Source organism: Suncus etruscus, chromosome 3 (genome assembly GCF_024139225.1).
Source record: "Suncus etruscus isolate mSunEtr1 chromosome 3, mSunEtr1.pri.cur, whole genome shotgun sequence".
Classification (NCBI taxonomy): Eukaryota; Metazoa; Chordata; class Mammalia; order Eulipotyphla; family Soricidae; genus Suncus; species Suncus etruscus.
Genome location: NC_064850.1, coordinates 104,752,586 through 104,770,621, shown reverse-complemented (window position 1 = coordinate 104,770,621; position 18,036 = coordinate 104,752,586). Strand labels below are relative to the sequence as shown.

Below are 18,036 nucleotides of genomic sequence, written 5' to 3'. Positions count from 1 at the left end.
AAACTTTTATTGAAAACAAATGAGCTGTATCAAAGTGACACAGCGTACACACTCAGGCCTGACCCAGTACAAAATACAAAAATAAACTCTGGTCCTAGAGCCCTGCCATCACCATCAGCTCCTTGGAGGCTGGCAGAGACTCTTCCAACAGGCCCACTACAGTGCTCTCTAGCCAGCTCCAAGAACAGTAGTAACATTCATAGCAAGAGCCCCAGAGCCAAGTAGGCCAAGTGGTCTCAATTTGCAGGGGCAGGTCTAGACACTGGTGGAAGCAAGATGCATTGAAGGTCTCTGCTCCTGCCCCGTCACATACACAGTATTGGGATCCGATTCTCTATAGTGCCACTCTCCTCAGGCCTACCCTGGCTGCTACGGCCCCTACTATCTTCCTTTTCTTTCTTCTCCTCCACCTCCTCTTCTTCTCTCAGCTCCATGTCCAGCTTGTTGCCCACCTCAGAGGGGAATATAAGTGATGGAGCTGCAGCTGAAGAAGACGATTCATTTAGATGCTTATTGTAGAAGAAGTAGTTGAAGGATAAGAGGCTGCCTTCCTTCCCAAAAGGATCTGAGTCCAGGTCTGGGTTGTAGCTGTAGATGTCACACTGGGCCAGACCTATCTCCTTATCCACTGAACAACTGTGGCTTCAGAGCCTTGAAGTCCTTCTACCCTTCCAAGAACAGGCTGCAATTGACTGCTTTCACCACCCAGCTGAGACTGGGATTCCAGCTGAATTCGTGGCTCCACAGGGTGCTGAAATCATAATCGGACTCATTCAGAGTGATCAGGAAAAAAGAGGGTCATGCAGCTATTCTTCTCACTCAGTGGGCCCTCGTCCTCATCTCCTTGGTTCTTACTCAGTCTACTGGGACTTAGGCTGTATGTCTGTGGCGGGGACAGCACCTCCAGTATGTAGGGCTGCTCCTCCTGGCAGAACTGCTTGAACATATGCTTGTCATGTGCAGATCATCTTGCATGAGTACTCTCTATCTTGCCAGTGATGTGGGCATCTCCCATCTCCACAGTCAGCGGCTTCTTTTTTTTTTTTTTTTTAATTTTTTTTTTTATTTAAACACCTTGATTACATACATGATTGTGTTTGGGTTTCAGTCATAAAAGGAACACCACCCATCACCAGTGCAACATTCCCATCACCCAAGTCCCAAATCTCCCTCCTCCCCCCCCAACCCCCGCCTGTACCCTAAACAGGCTCTACATTTCCCTCATACATTCTCAGCGGCTTCTTAATGGCTTGGGAGATCGAATTCTCCAGCAACTTCATGTCCTTGCAGAGGGTCAGGCACACTCAAGAGCTATTGCTGCCTGCCAGTCTAGGCTTGATTGGTCTAGGCCTGGGGGTCGTGGGCAGGCACCGGGAGAAGTCAAAAAATTATTTAGAAATAGACTGAAAATCGGGCCCGGAGAGATAGCACAGCGGCGTTTGCCTTGCAAGCAGCCGATCCAGGACCAAAGGTGGTTGGTTCAAATCCCGGTGTCCCATATGGTCCCCCGTGCCTGCCAGGAGTGATTTCTGAGCATGGTGCCAGGAGTAACCCCTGAGCACCGCCGGGTGCGGCCCAAAACTCAAAAAAAAAAAAAAAAAAAAAAGAAATAGACTGAAAAATTTCCACAAAGGTTTGAACATTTTTCAACAAAAGTATTGTGAAATAACCTAACAATGACACTTGAAAGAAAATAAGTATTCTAATCATAATTAATCTAAATCCTTAAATTCATCAAGGTAACTTGGATATAGCCCCAAAAATAAACTCAAGAAATTAAACCCTCAGTTTTTGTGGGACATTAAAAAGGAGAATATTAAAGAAGTAACCCACACAGAATGTTTGATACCTATAGTCAGCAAATTATGCTGCTGAAGAGATAGTAGATTTTCTTGGAGTTAGGGATGAGGTTGGGATACAACCAGATGTGCTCAGTGGCTACTCCTGATAAACCTGTAGTTTGGTCAGGGCTCACGCTGGCATAGCTCAGGAGACCAGACAAATAATATACCCAGGAAAGTGCTTTCTTTACACATGACTGACCTAGTCACTGTATATGATCCCCTGAGCACTACCACGACTAATCTCTGAGCACAGAGCTAGGAACTATACCTGAATATCACAGGGGCTGACCTAAAATCAAAACAAACAAAACCCTAAAAACAAAAAAAACCCAAGATTGCACCTTACATTCAGGATATTACAGGATATCTAAGTTTGCATCTGTTAGTTTTAAGGACTATTTTTTCTATATAAATTTAATGTTTCAAATTATGCTCAGTGTTTCATACTATCCTGTTTATGTAAAAATGGCATTTTTTTCATACAGAAACACATAATTCCATAACCAGGATGGCAGCTCCTATAACTGTTTCTCCTAATGGCCATTTTTCTTAATTGTCTTTCTGGCTACTTGCCCTCTGTCTATAAATAATTGTGTGTATGCATATGTATGTGTGTTTGAAGGCACTCTGCATGCACCTAGAAGCTTTTTAAAACTCATCTTCAATATTTTATTTGGGTTTTAATCACTCAGGTATGAATTATTAACTCATTGACCATTAACACTGGATTATTAATTTGAGTTCCTCTCTCCACCCTAAAAGTGTTTGGGCCTGTATATTTCAAGATCTAATAACCATGCCCATTCTTAGGTACTTCTCTTTTTTTGTTGTTGTTTTCGTGTTTTTTTTTTGTTTTTGAGTCACACCCAGCAGCGCTCAGAGATTACTCCTGGCTCTATGCTCAGAAATTGCTCCTGGCAGGCTCCAGGGACCACATGGGATGCTGGGATTCAAACCATCGTCCTTCAGTATGCAAGGCAAACGTCCCACCTCATTGCTATCTCTCCAGCCCGGTACTTCTCTTTTTAAACCAATAAAGTATGATTTTAAAGTCTGAAGATAATTTCAACACATGTTATGGTTAATTAATTTCATAATAATATACAGATCTGCTTAATTTTAATCTCAGTAAATAGTACATTTGAATATTAATTATTATTTAGCATATTTTATTTCTCAAAAATGAATCCATAACTGACTTATTACTTCAGCTAAATATTTTGAACCTTTTCCCCACTTTTTAAACTTAAACATTATGGGAGTAAGGAGCAGTGGTGGAGAGGTACGGAGTTTGCCTTGCAAGCAGGTGACCCAGGACAGAACATGATTTGATCCCCATATGGTCCCCCAAGCCAGGAGCAATTTCTGAGTGCATAGCCAGAAGTAACCCCTGAGCATCACTGGGTGTGGCCAAAAAAATAAAAAGAAAGAAAGAAAGAGAAAGAAAGAAAAAGAAAGAAAGAAAGAAAGAAAGAAAGAAAGAAAGAAAGAAAGAAAGAAAGAAAGAAAGAAAGAAAGAAAGAAAGAAAGAAAGAAAGAAAGAAAGGAAGGAAGGAAGGAAGGAAGGAAGGAAGGAAGGAAGGAAGGAAGGAAGGAAGAAAGAAAGAAAGAAAGAAAGAAAGAAAGAAAGAAAGAAAGAAAGAAAGAAAGAAAGAAAGAAAGAAAGAAAGAAAGAAAGAAAGAAAGAAAGAAAGAAAGAAAGGAAGGAAGGAAGGAAGGAAGGAAGGAAGGAAGGAAGGAAGGAAGGAAGGAAGGAAGGAAGGAAGGAAGAAAGGAAGAAAGAAAGAAAGAAAGAAAGAAAGAAAGAAAGAAAGAAAGAAAGAAAGAAAGAAAGAAAGAAAGAAAGAAAGAAAGAAAGAAAGAAAGAAAGAAAGAAAGAAAGAAAGAAAGAAAGAAAGAAAGAAAGAAAGAAAGAAAGAAAGAAAGAAAGAAAGAAAGAAAGAAAGAAAGAAAGAAAGAAAGAAAAAGAAAGAAAGAAAGAAAGAAAGAAAAAGTAAAGAGCTATAGAGATGATATAGTAAAAAGCTTGACTTCCATGTCATCATCCTGGGTTTGATCCTTTATACCACATATGTAGTCTCCTGATCACCTCCAGCATTGATCCTTGAAGAGGCAAAGTACAGTGGGTAGAGCACTTGCCTTTGATCCAGTAAACACAAGTTCGATCCCTGACACCATATATGGGCTCTTAAGCCCACTAAAAGTGGTCCCTGAGCACAAAGCTAGGAGTAAGTCCTGAACAATATCTGGTATGATATCTACCAAAAAATATAAAGAATATTTCTTCCAGGCTTTTTAAAATATTTTGCTCTTAAAGTATAAAAATCTTGTATAAAATTGGGAGTTAATTATTTTTCTCAGACAACCCCTTCATGTTTTTAAGACTTCATTGCACATAATAGAAGTTCCCCCTTATACAAGTAGGATAAAATTTGATGAACTGAGGAAAATCATTCTTTTGTGAAGAAAGGGTATTACGCATGACTTTGGAATGTAAGGAATTTGACCTTATGTAGGAGTTATAGCTATATAAATACTGCTGAATGATAGTAACTTTTATGAGTTTGAACTATTATACTCATTTTAAATGAAAAACAAAAGGACTGCTACATTTTTATAGCATTCAATAGAAAAGGGAGAATACTTGTCAAGCAAAAATTGGGATTGAAATTATAAATATAGCATTGTGTGTTAAAATCCATATCTAGAAGTTGCCTTCTTTAGAATAGAATAATTGTGGTTTTTTTTTTTTACCAGTGATTGTAAACAAATTATGGCTAAGTTAGATCATTAAAAATTCTTCTAGTAATAGCTGTATGATATCTATGTCAATAATGGGAAAAATATTAAAATCACTTGCTCAAAATCACATATTTTTAAATGGCATGATGATTCCTATCATATTGTTTTCTTTCATTCTGTTCTATACAAGTAGACAGGGAAGGACCCTAATAGTGAGATTATTTTTTTCTTAGTAGTAATTCTCAATGTTATTTAAAGAAGCTTTGAAGTCACCATTTCTGAAGTAGTCAAAGGCTCAAAGACACTTCCCAGATGAAGGTTCCTTCCAGAGAAGGGTGGATCCCCTTAGCAAAGAAGTTTTAAGAAAAATAACACTATGCTTAAAATATGGAAAAGACTAGCAGTCCTTGCAAAATATTTCTCATGAATAAAGCCCCAGATACCCAGAAAACCACAGGGGAGAGAAGTTTGGGGAAAACCAAACTATAAAACTCACTTTGTGAATGTCAGTGGCATGCATTTTCTTGAAGATTCACTCACATCTCCAACAATGTGTAATCTCAATATTTTTCCCTTCTGAACATCTCTCTCTCTCTCTCTCTCTCTCTCTCTCTCTCCATTCTTACTTTCTACCTCTCTTCTCATATTTCTCTAAATAAAACTATTTTATTACATTTTTCATTTCCTATAGAAGTTCCTTTCAGAAAAGAAAGTCTTGGGCAAAGGTTAAGGATTTATTTTATAATTCTAAAAACAACATTCCTTGCTCCAGCCTAAATCCATAGCTCTCTGTGAATGCCAGAAGTGGAACTAGTTCCTTTCACACACACACACACACACACACACACACACACACACACACACACACACACACACACACACACACACACACACACACATACACACACACGCGCGCGCGCGCTGTCGTCTTAGGCACATTTAGAAAACTACCCAGGGGGGTTGCTGCAACACTAGTATCCATCCTGCATATATACTTGTGAAAAAATTTATCAGACCTCAGACACCTGTCCAGGCATTTGGGTAAGCTGAGGAGGAAGGCAGTAAAACTCTTCTCTTGAGGCCATCATTCCCAATTAACTCAGGTCCTGCTTCTCTTGATTGGATATTCAGCACTCAGTTGACCTACAAACAACTGACAAAACAACCCAAAAGAAGAACTATGATATAATTTACAAGACACCCAATATAGGCATTTCTTTTATGAAGTTACTTCTCCCCCTAACAACAGGGGCATGTGTGAAGATAAAGAAATTGCAAAACCCAAATAAGTTTTCTGTAAATTTTTATAGAAAATTATTTAGGATATGTAGGAATGTTTCCTTTTGTTTATTTGTTTTATTGTTTGTCTGAGGGGCCACATCTTGTGCTCTGCACAATTTCAGGGACCAAATCCACACCTCCCTCATGGAAACCATGTGCTCCATACAATATATGATTGTAAAAAACAAACAAACAAACAAACAAACAAAAAAAACCTATGAGTTGTGAGATCACCCTGTTTCTAAATCCCAGGCAGAGGGATCTGAAAAAGGAAGGTGGGTAGTAGTGAAAGACTAATAATAAACCAAGCCAGTCAGAGAAGAGGCATGAAGCCAGTCTGCTTTTAGTGTGGTCCCTCTGCCTGAGCCAAAAGCAAAACTGCTCTTTCTTTATTAAACCAGTTTAATTTACTAGAAGCAAGAAGATCGAGAGAAACATAGGTACCTATCTAGGTGGGCTTTTACATATCAAAGGAAGAGATTTTATGGGAAAGAGGAAGATGGGGAACACCTTTGTTTTGGGTTAACAGCTGGATGTCAACTTACATATGGTTAAATGCAAAACAATAAAATATAAAATGATCATTCATTGTATATAGTAGACTAATATTTTCTGAGCTAGTTAATAATTGTTTTTTAATTATGTACATTTGCCAGTATTTATATAGAAAAGCACTAAAAAAAATTTCACTTAAGCATGTACTTAATGAAAACCATGAATGATTTTATAAGAGAAGTCAATCTTACCAGGGACTTATATCTAAATAATATAAGAATATATTATATTCTTTTTGTTTGCTTGTTTTTGTTTTTTTTGGTCATATATTATATTCTTATATAAAGATATTATTTAAAATAAATGAACAGATCAGGGGCCAGAGTGATAGCACAATGGGTAGGGTGTTTGCCTTGCACGTAGTCAACCCAGGACCAACCAGGGTTCAAACCACATCATCCCATATGGTCCCTTGAGCGTGCAAGGAGTGATAGCACAGAGCCAGGAGTAACCCCCAGCAGATATGGCCAAAAAAAACTTAGATCAATGTGGATCAGTTGAAAATGATTATTTTATCTTTTATGGTATTAGTAAAATCAATGCCTAAGGATTTTTACTGGGCTGTGTTAGTATTAGCAGAGCCTTCTGTGTTGCTGTTTAGACTCACTGAGGTTGGCACATTATTATGTAAAAAAAAATTATATTTGTATATATAATTTAAAATTTTAACTCTATCAATGCATTACAAAGTTCAAAAATATTTTTCTTGGTATAGAATGCCTGTCTCAAAGACAGGTAGAAGGTGGGGAAGGAGAGAAATGGGGGACATTGGTGAAGGGAAAGTTGCACAGGAAATGCAGTGTACAGTTTATGACTAAAACCCAACTACAAACATGTTTATAAACATGGTGCTTAAAAAAAGATATTTTTTAAATAAGTATTTCTCTTCTGTGGGAACAAGAGAATAGTAGGTAAAGTGTATGCTTTGCACACTGAACTAGGTTGATCCCCAGTACCAAATATCTTCAGAACCTTGCCAGAGTGATCCCTTAACACAGATCCAAAAGGAGGCCTAGTACATGGATAAAAACAAAACTGTATCCAGAGGAGGCTGTGTGCCTCTTTGTCCCTCAAAGCTTAAAGATAAGACCTTAGTTTATCCTTCTCCAAAAATTTAGCCATTGTTTTGTTTAGGTATGTAGATAAGATAGTGTGTGTCTCAGGAGATCAGCCTATGAAAGAATTTCATTGTTCTTTCAAGTGCCCTTTGGTCTGCAACTCATCATTTCTAAAAATTTCCCAGTTTTCTTACTGTATAATCTACTGGTGGTTGGATTGATACTGGAATATTGTATGCCTCAACTATGAATCATTTTGTAAATTATGTTGCCTTAATAAAAATTTAAAAAAATGCTTTATGATAATGCAGGCCATATACTGTTATTTTGAAGAAGTGTGTTTGTCATCTCCCAACCTTCTGGCTAATTACCAATAAAGACAATAAAGTGCTATCTTTGATCTTACTTACCTGAGTAAAGAGAGATATTTCTGAGTTTTGGTGTTCCAGCCTGATTACTGCAGCCTCTGTTGGGAAAAGGATTCCTTCTTTGTGAGACTCAGTGAATCAACTTAGACAAGGACCTCAGGTTTCTAGTGGAAGTTGGGCAATGACATGCTGACAGTGGAGTGAGAAAGTAACTGGAAAATGTTAAGAGTTTTGAAATATTTGGTATCATTTTGTTCCTGTTCTACCATAAGTTCAAAGAAAACTATTTAGAAGAAAAATTGCTTTCAAACTCTGGCAGTAAAGGTAGCAAAGAGACCTTACAAAGCACTTTGAAGAAATATTCCAGTTCAATGCCACTGCTGAATTTCTCATCTGAACATACCTGCCTTTGAAAAGCAGTAGGAGGGGAGAATTTAAGGTCATCCAACACTTTGCTTCCAGGCATGTAAGGCCCCAAGTCTTCTGAATATTATAAAGCAAATTTTCAATGCCACTAAGCTTTCTCTGGAACTTAGGGTATTTTCAATAATTTCTGTTGGAAACCTAAAGTGCAGAATAGAAGGTCCATAATAGGAAGATAGAATAATTTTGTCCTCTTTCAACTTCCTTTTTTTGCTTCTTCCCAAATCAACAGCAAAGCAATTATGATTATATTTCAGAGAAGGAATGTGACAAGACCTTTTTCATTTTGTTCCTGTGACATAAGTACCCTGGTTTTTTGTTACGTCAATATATTGCTCTATATGCAATGTTTTAACTACTCAGTTTTAGCTCTCAAAAGAAGTTAGTTAAATAATGTCTATTAATTTAATAGACCAAAGTGATATAGTATAGCAGGTAAGATGCTTGGCTTGCATTTCCAGCATCCCCTGAGCCTTCTCCCTGATTGCAGAGCCAAAATAAACCTTGAACACCATTTTTTGTGGGCCCAAGACCAAATAATAATAATAATAATATAATAATAATAATAATAATAATAATAGATATAAAGACATCTATTTTTGCTTGGCTATTAGAAGTTAGTTGATTCATGTGCATTTTATAAAGAATAAACAGATGCTACTAAATTTATTTGCATAACCAATTTTTTATTTAATATATTTTATACAAATTAATTTGTTGTACTTCCCAAATCTGGGTGTAGATCAAAATCATTTTTATACTTGACAATCAGCATTATGCTTTGCTGAAGTAAATCACCTCTGCAGTCATCTTCAGAGTTAACTTTCTTCTGGCTGGCACATCTAGGAGAACCTGCTATTGAAAATTATATATTCACTAATTTAGGAATAAAAGTTTATACAAAGAACATGTAAGAACCCAAAATTATTATGACCATGTATATATGTAATTTAGTCACATATCTATGAAATATAACTCCTGCAGATAAAGTAACAAAGCATCCTTCAATGATTGGTTATATTAAATTTTATTTCATAAAGAGCTTCTTTTCAATATTAAGTATTATAACAATAATAACAATATTAATAATTTACAATATTAATATTGATTATTAAGATAAATTACTAAGAGCTAGAGGACAGAACATACAAGAAAATGTGTGATATCTTGCATTTTTATTTTTTTTACAAAGAGATGGTCATGAAAAGATTCTCCATTCAATTCTGGGGTCCATCAGATGTCAAAGTGTTTTATGTGCTTACTGGTTCTAAGGACAGTGAGCCATTATTTTAGTGGCATGATTCAAGAATGCCAGGCAAGCCAGGCTGACCTTCCAACACCCCTAAGTACCCCGCCCATGAGCTGAGTGTTTTCTGACATTCCAGAATACTTTCTCCTGCAGATCAGATATTATACTATGGAAATTGCTCCATGTTTTGCAATTTTATTTGAAAATACATTTGTTTTTGCCCCATTCAAAATTATTGAATCAAAATATTTGGAGGTTGGATAAAATACTGTTGGATAAAATACTTGATTCCTTGCTAAATATCAATATAGCTCCCCACTGCAAGCACATTTCTCAGGCCTTTAAGAATATTAAAGATTTAAGAATATTAACTGTCTGGTATCAGTTTTGAGCAGGTGAAGTAGAACCCATTTGTGTAATTTTTCATTTTCTGTGCTAGATATAACAGAAATTTATGCCAAAGGAAAACTTTACAAAAAATAAAACAAAGTGAATAGTCCAAGGATATTTTTTTTAAAAATTACTACAAAAGATACATTTCTTTTTTGGGATGGGAGCCAAACCCAGTGGTACTCAGGGATTACTCCTGGCTCTGCACTCAGAAATTGCTCCTGGCTCAGAGGACCATATGGGATGTCGGAAGATCCAGCCCCGTGTCTATCCTGGGTCAGCCACATGCAAGGCAAACTCCCTACTGCTGTGTTACAACTCTGGCCCCAAAATGCATTTGTTTACTCATTAAAAGCCCTTCAAAATTTTACAAGTTAGAACAAAACAAAACTCAAAGAGAAAAATAAAAAAGCTATTACCTACAAATGGGCAATATTTGACATCAAAGGAACAATATTGCACAACACTTATAAACATGTATCAAATAGTTTTCATGAACTTTTTATCACTTAAGTATCAAAACAACTCAGTTTTTTGAAGAACTGGGTGTAAATACAGAGTAGTAGTCCTTTTTAGATCAAATTCCTAGAGGTTTAATGGCTTTACCAACCAAGTCCCCTCACAAGAACCCAAGAGCTTGTGATTAAATGTGTTTGCCTGATGTTAAATATCTCATTAAGTAAATGATATTACTTCTTGAAAAACAAAGAAATCAGTAAATTTAGATACAATTTTTGTCTTTGCAATCAAAGAAAGGTGTGTTAGTGAACTGTTTTCTAATCATTTCTTAATTAGACTCCAAAGCTTTCGTAGTGGCATAAAGAATGCTAAGATGCTCTTCTGAAACTTGCAGCATTGAGTGGGATCTTGAGATTGTGTAACCCCTCACTTTGACTGATTATCCAGAAACAATTTACATTTTATTGCTTTCATGATTTTATAGCATAATGAATACCTGTTTGACATTACCTGACATTCTAAATAAAGCATGAGAGACTGCTGACCTGCCGTCTTGGATTTACAAGTTTATCTGTGTCTATCTCTGACAGAGATGAAAAAAAATCAAGATTCCTATTTGAATCTTTTTCCTCTTCCTGCTTCTCTATCATTTAGTTTTCCCAAACCATATATATATATATATCAATATATATATATATGTATACATGTATACATACATATACATACACATATATACTATGTATATATTTACGGAAAACTTACTTTCAATTTCATTGCTTTTTCAACATTTTTCTATTTTCTCATTGATTTATTTTTACCTGATTTTGTTATATTCATCTTTCTATTATTTGTCATTGATTTTGGTAATCTTGTTTTTCTAGCTTAAGAAGAGCTAAAGTTATTTATCTTGGGTTTTTTTTTCCTTTCTATTCTAAGATTGTAGTGCTATAAATTTTCCTCTAACTGCTGATCTCTTTCTGTTATTTCCTACTTAATTTTGTTGTGGCTGGAAAATGTACTTAGTGTTATTTCAGTCCATTTTATAAAATATCTCTCATTTTGAAAGTATAGATTAGGTTTTGGTTGCTTGTTTGGCTTGATAATTTCTGTCTTTTGATTGCAATGTTTATTAAATAAAGTGGATGTTGTACATATTATAAAATGAATATAAAGTAATATTGTTATGTTCCAATTTACTTTTCTCCTTTATTTTATTTATTTATTTATTTTAAAAATATAGAACGCTTCACGAATTTGCGTGTCATCCTTGCACAGGGGCCATGTTAATGTTCTCTGTATCGTTCCAATTTTAGTATATGTGCTGCTGAAGCGAGCACTCTCCTTTATTTTTAAACTATATGTTATTGTTCTGTTCTTATAGCTTTCCTTTGTGATAAAATTTTATCATTTTTATTGATATTTTGATTTTCATTAATATATATTCTATGCATCTATATTTGTTGGGGGGCACACCCATTTGATGCTCAGGGGTTACTCCTGGATAAGCACTCAGAAATTGCCCCTGGCTTGGGGGGACAATCTGGGACGCCGGGGGATTGAACCGTGGTCCTTCCTTGGCTAGCACTTGCAAGGCAGACACCTTACCTCTAGTGCCACCTCACTGGCCCCTTTATGCATATATATTTAAAATTCTTGGTTTATACTTACTTTCCTCATTAAATACTGTGCATAGTTATATAATTCTATATTTTGCCTTTAATTTTCGACATTAGTATATATGCTATTACTATTATTGGAAATACTTTGTTTTTATATTTTTGAGATTTTTATTTGCCATTGACTTTTAGCAGTTTGAAGTGTAATAAGTAGTTAATCATTTTAAATTTAACTTATTTATATTTCATTGGCATTCTTCATCAAACTATATTTTTCATCAAATTTAACATTTTATCCTTTGTGCCTTTGATTTTTTTTCTATGCCTGCTTCTATATCCTAGTTGGAGGTAGTAGATAGATGAAATGAATAGTTGGAATATATGTCACTGTCCTACAGAATATGGAGCTCTATGGCTGTCTTCCTTACTCTTTAACATTTTTTTAATTTGCTATTTTCATATTTACTAATATATTTTGTTCTGACTCAGATTAAAGTTATTTCTTTTGCCTTCAATTTTTAATTTTTCTAATGATTAACCTCCCCATTTCAGATTTTGTAATTTTCATCTAGATTCTAGAGTTTATGTACTTCAGTTTATCTTTTCTTTTTCTTTTCTTTTTTTTTTTTTTTTTTTTTGGTTTTTAGTTTTTGGGTCACACCTGGCAGTGCTCAGGGATTACTCCTGGCTCTACGCTCAGAAATCGCTCCTGGCAGGCTCAGGAGATTCGAACCACTGACCTTCTGCATGCATGGCAACGCCTTACCTCCATGCTATCTCTCCAGTCCCTTCAGTTTATATCTTCTACTAAATTTCCTTATTTATTAACTCATTGCAGTCTACTATACTTTATTTTTTTGAATACAACTTTCTGTATTTCACTGAATATATTTAAACTGAATTAGTTTAAGGCTTGCATTAACATACTCCAAAGCTTCATTATATATTAAGTACATTTTCCTTTACCTAGAATGAGGACAATTGTTGTTCTTTAAAGGGGAGTTAGCATTTGGAAAGTCTAGAGAAACACTACAAGGGTTGAGTTTGCACTGCCTTTAGCCAACTCTGATTTGATTTCAGCAGAGCACATTTTCCCACAAACACTCCCAAAATCTGAAGTAAACCATATGCATTGAACCAGGAGTACACCTTTAATACTACAGGGTGTGATTCCCCCAAAATTATGTTTGCTTGTTTTGGTTTTCTTTTTTGAGTTTTTTTGGGTCATACCCACCAGTGCTCTGGGGTTACTCCTGGCTTTGCTCTGAGAAATTGCCCCTAGCTCGGGGTACTATATGGGATGCCAGGGATCAAAATCATATCCATCCTGGGTCAGCTGCATTAAAGGCAAACACACAACCACTGTGCTACTGCTCCAACCCAAATGGCAAAATTTTTAATGGATATGGAAAGAGAAAATTCTAAGCCTTCTCCATATCATTTCTGTTTAATTTTTCACCAAAGTTTCTTAAATATATGATTTAACATTAGATTTACAAGGCATGCATGTATCTGTGGAAGTGGGCATATAATACAAAATTTAAATTTTATTATTCATAGGGACAATATATGACATGCATGATATCTTTTCAGTATTGCAAACCACGGTGCCTAAAAAAGAAAATGAGAGAGAAAGGAACAGAGAATGAGTGAATGAGAAAGAGAGAGAGATGTCTGCTGAAGAGCAGGCTGGAGAAAGAGGGGTTGTGGGAGAGAAATGGGGAACACTGTTGGTGGAAAATGTGTACTAGTGAAGGATGGGGGATGGGTGTTAGAATATTGTATGACTAAAACTCAATTATAAGCAGCATTGTAACTATTTCAATATGATCCAGTTGATTTTTTAATTTTTAAAAAATAAATAGAAAATGAAAATAGAAAATGCCCTTAATAATGTACAAGATAATTAGATAAATATGTTTACATGTTAAACCATAAAGTAGTATACAATTAGCTATTGTTTAGTAAATAGTATTGAAAATAATCACAGAATTTTACAGTAGAAGCTCTAAATTCTTTTTTTAACCCTGTAAAATAAAATTTTACTGCATTCAGTACATCAAATGTGAAATGTAAAAAACTAAAATTAAATTTAAAGAATAAACAAGAAATAATTTTTTAAAAGGTGAAATTCAATAGCTATAAATACTTGAGAACTGAGAACTAAAGAATTTACTTTAAAAAGAACAAGAGAAAGATTTGTTTAAAACTTGAAAGGTGAAAACCAAGACATTGCTACAACAAAGCAGTCATAAATTTGAAAAAAAAATGAGTTTTGTTATGACAAATAGGCAATATTTATGAATTGGATAAAACTCATTTATATAGCAATACACTTTGACAAGCATGTGACAAAACTGGAATTTTGTATTTTAAGTTAAAGTATATTCTGGCAAACGTGGATAGAAAGCTTGCAGCAAATCCAGAGAGACAGAAGAGGAGTTAAGATACTTGCATTCCATTCTGTCTAAATCTTCCCAATTATCAGCAGAGATCATTCCTGAGTATATCGTCAGAAATAACTCCTGAAAACTTCTGGGTGTTAACCAAAAAATGAGATAAAGGGAAGAAAGAAAGGAAAGGAGAGGAAAGAAGAGAAGAAAAGAGAAAAAAGAGAAGAGGAGAGGAGAGGGAGGAGAGGAGAGAAGGAAGGAAGGAAGGAAGGAAGGAAGGAAGGAAGGAAGGAAGGAAGGAAGGAAGGAAGGAAGGAAGGAAGGAAGGAAGGAAGGAAGGAAGGAAGGAAGGAAGGAAGGAAGGAAGGAAGGAAGGAAGGAAGGAAGGAAGGAAGGAAGGAAGGAAGGAAAGGAAGGAAAGGAAGGAAAGGAAGGAAGGAAGGAAGGAAGGAAGGAAGGAAAGGAAGGAAAGGAAGGAAGGAAGGAAGGAAGGAAGGAAGGAAGGAAGGAAGGAAGGAAGGAAGGAAGGAAGGAAGGAAGGAAGGAAGGAAGGAAGGAAAAGAGCCACAATAGCTATACCTGTTATAGAAAAATTCTTTAAAGGTTGTTGGAGATGAATCCAATCTTCCCCACTCCCTTTCTAGGTACTGATTGCTAGAAAATACTTAATGTGAGAGATTAACTGTGATAAAGCACACAGGCTCCACAATACACTGGCCCATGTTCTGGTCAGTACAATGAGGTTATACAGTTTCTAGGAAAGTGGTCTTACATACTACAATAAAAAAAGAGAAGTCAAACCCTGAGATTTAGATATTAACTACAGTTCCTATTTAATATGAAACCAGGCTTTTAAACATCTAATGGGAGGTGTTGGGAAATGGGGCACTGACTGATGATTCTCTCATCTTGCTTGTGTGAGACCCTGGGTTGAGTTCTAGCTCTTGGCACATAGCAATGAGAGTAATAATAAGAAGAAATTCTAGTACAGGGTGATAAGTTGATCTCTCATCTTTAGGGGCAGAGATATTTCTTTCCTGCACATAGAGATTGATAATTGGGCAAGTCATAATTCTTGCATTGACTGTTTTTCAATATCCTTCCATTCAGTTTAGTAAGTACACTGTGTTAGCTCATGCCTTGCAGCTGGTATATAGTCCCAATAACACTATAGGATGGAATATATAAATATTATGAAAAACAATTGGGCTTGAAGATGCTATATGCAGAGGTGTTTTAGTCAGCCATAAGACAAGAAATCCTTTCATTTTTGTCTATGAAAAGTTCTGAGGTTCAGCCCTTTCATAATTCAGCCTCTCCTTGAGACTGCACAGAAACCCAACTATTACAACTATCAGTATAGAATCTCAGTATAGTCATTTTTAAACTCTTAAGTTTCCTCTTTTTTATTGTTTTTCTGCTCTCACTTTGCATCTACTCCTGCTCAAAATGATTCCTGCCTCAGCAAAGGGTCTCAGAATTCAAAACAAGCATTTTGCTTATTATACCAGCATTTTAGAAATTACCATATACTAATAGGACACAAATGTTTTATTACTTTTAATGTTAAAATTATGTAAATTTTATTCTAAATTGCGAATAGCCCACCCATCACCATGACATCAAAACAGCAGTGCATTGTGGGGCTGGAGAATCTCTTCTCTCTCTCTCTCTCTCTCTTTCTCTCTTTTACAGCTTCTTTCTCTGAGCAACACAAAACTTAGATTTTGAAAGATAAATGTGTCTTCCTGTTCATGCAGAAAGATCTTCTACTTTAGTTAACAATGTGTTTATTAGAGCATTATAGTTTGTGACCATAAAAACCTGAGAATCCTGTGTGTTTATTTCTGGGAAATAAAACACAAAAACAATGGAAATTAAAAATATAATATTCAGGAGCAGTTTCTTAAAATAAAAATAGAACAATAATATGTTTCATTTGCTGTAATTTCTAAATGCACACACCAAATATTAAACAGCTTATAAAAATACATAAACCCAAGGAAAAACACCATACATATTAGTTTGAGTGATCTCTATAATAGAGGAAGAGCAAGAAAACGCATTAAGTAAGCAAGAAATAAAATGGGGGAGCAATAAAGAAGACATATTCATTGTAATAAATATTTGGCTCAGTTCAACTGTATAGACTCCATAGTGGAGCTCCTCGTTTTACACTCATGCATACTCAAATAAACAACCATACACTCAATAGTCACACAATAAGCTTATACTTATATTTTAAAAATTGCTTTCTGAACATATTATGGTACATTTTATTGGCACAATGGAACATTATGAAAGAGGTACAAAAATAATCAGGTGCTAATAAGAAATACTTTAAAATATGTATTTTATGGTAATAAAATCCTGTCTGAATGTTAAAGATAAGCATTAAAAAAACAAGCATAAATAAGTGTATTTATCTGCACAAAACAATTCTGGAAGCACACACACACACACACACACAAAATACCCCAGTAATATATTTATTCTGAGAATCATAGCATAATTCCTGAAATATGGCAATCAAAGATATTTATATTTCACATTTATTTAATATTATTTATCATATTTTTATGCCTTTCAGGCCCACCACCATTTTGAGGTGAGTACCTGGGTCCAGCCCAGTGAACATGTTCCTGGATGCCACCATATACGTGGTAGGCACAGAACCAGCACATGTTGAGCATCTGCTAGCCCAGCACAACAGGCTACAAGGAGCCATGCTAGTAGGAGTCACTGGGTAGTAAGTGGAACAATACTTGCTTGTAGGCCTTGGATAGCAAGCAGCCTGCAACCCACCTCTTAACAGAACACCAGAAACCAAAAAAAAATAAAAAGACTAAGAAACTCAATATATAAATAAAGGTTGTCTAAAGTTCAAGAAAAAGTACAGCATCAGGCTGCTTTATTCTGCTTGAAGAAGACATTAGGACAATAGTCATGATATTTCATAATTTGAGTAGAAATTTGCACAGGTACATGTGTGTTTAAATGTGCATGAAAAAACTCTCAATATGCCGAGACTGTAGCAAGTGTCAAGCAGGATGAATGAAGTTGAAATTTGAATCAGTGAATTCTAGGACAACTCTTAGTAAAACAGCTACAGAAGGAAAAAAGAAAGGCAACTGAAACATAATAAAGAAAAAAGGAAGACAATATAGGAATTGTTGAAAATAACAGGAGGAGCAACTGTAGAAACTATAGAAAGAGATGAATGAGGATGAGGGATAAAAATCATTTAAAGAAAAGATAGGTGAAAACTTACCCAATCTCAAAAAGTAGATAAGAAATAAATTCAAGAGATCCAAAGAGTGCCAACATAAAACCAAACCAAACAATCTCAAGACACACTCTAATCTAAATGGGAAGAACAAATTGCAGAAAGAGACTTCTTTTTTTTTTGGGGGGGGGGAAGGGGGAGGGTGGCATACTTGTGGTACTCCGGGGTTATTTCTTGCCTTGCACTCAGAAATTACTCTTAGCAGCCTCAGAGGACCATATGCAATGCTAGGGATGAAATCTGAGTTCAGTTGCATATAAGGTGAACTCCCTCCCCACTGTGCTTTTGCTCTGGCCCTAGAAAATGACTTTTTAAGAAAGATAAATCTCAAAATCTCACATACAGGTTAATAAAAAAAATGGCTGAATTATT

General features: G+C 35.5%; 1 non-coding gene and 1 pseudogene across 1 annotated transcript; both read right to left on the bottom strand.

Annotated features, from left to right (window-relative positions):
• Positions 1-305: 305 nt before the first annotated feature.
• On the bottom strand, positions 306-8,314 carry LOC126004428 (repressor of RNA polymerase III transcription MAF1 homolog; annotated as a pseudogene).
• Positions 8,315-11,599: 3,285 nt separating this feature from the next.
• On the bottom strand, positions 11,600-11,706 carry LOC126005754 (U6 spliceosomal RNA). Its single transcript, XR_007494790.1, has one exon. It is a non-coding gene; the product is annotated as a U6 spliceosomal RNA (small nuclear RNA).
• Between the last annotated feature and the right edge of the window lie 6,330 nt (positions 11,707-18,036).